Here is a 668-nt window from a genome sequence, read left to right as displayed (position 1 = left end):
AAGTCAAAGACTTTGGTTTCTTTTTCTGTAGACTCTGAGGAATTGTTGAAAGGTTTTGAATACGGAAATGGTATGATCAAAGTTAGAATTTTAGTGGAATTATTATTTCTGAAGTGTGTGGAGTGGTTTGGAAGAGAAAGAGTGGGGAAATTCGTTAAACTACTTCAATGGGCTAAACAAGGTAGGTAGGGCAGTGATAGTGAAAAGGGCAAAGAACCACAAAACTTTGAGAATTGATTGAAGAATACTGATGTTATGAAATGAGAGGGAATATAAAGAGAGGAAGAACTTGTGTTACTGTTTGTTATGTTCACTCAATACAATTTTGTACTATTCATTTGAGTTATAAATTCCACAGGAAATAAATCTGCAGTGTCTAATTAATATACCTTACAGAACACCCAAGAAAGGTGTTATTTAGTACACTCATTTTCATTATTCAACAGATTTAGTTGAACTCAGCCAGTAGCAGTTAAATCCTGCCCTAGAGTTGTGGTCTTAGGCTAATGTTTCTTAAAACAAGATATACTTAACCTCTGCTTATCTCAGTATGGGAAGAAGGACAAGAAACCTTGTAATTCTTGTGTAGCATTCTCAGTAAAAATGATTTAAGTATGAACAAATTATGGAGCTTGCACAGAGGAAAAAATGTTCACTAGATGATATAT

Source organism: Otolemur garnettii, unplaced genomic scaffold (assembly GCF_000181295.1).
Source record: "Otolemur garnettii isolate 467f Iridium unplaced genomic scaffold, OtoGar3 scaffold00357, whole genome shotgun sequence".
NCBI classification, from domain to species: Eukaryota; Metazoa; Chordata; class Mammalia; order Primates; family Galagidae; genus Otolemur; species Otolemur garnettii.
This window is presented reverse-complemented; position numbering follows the sequence as displayed.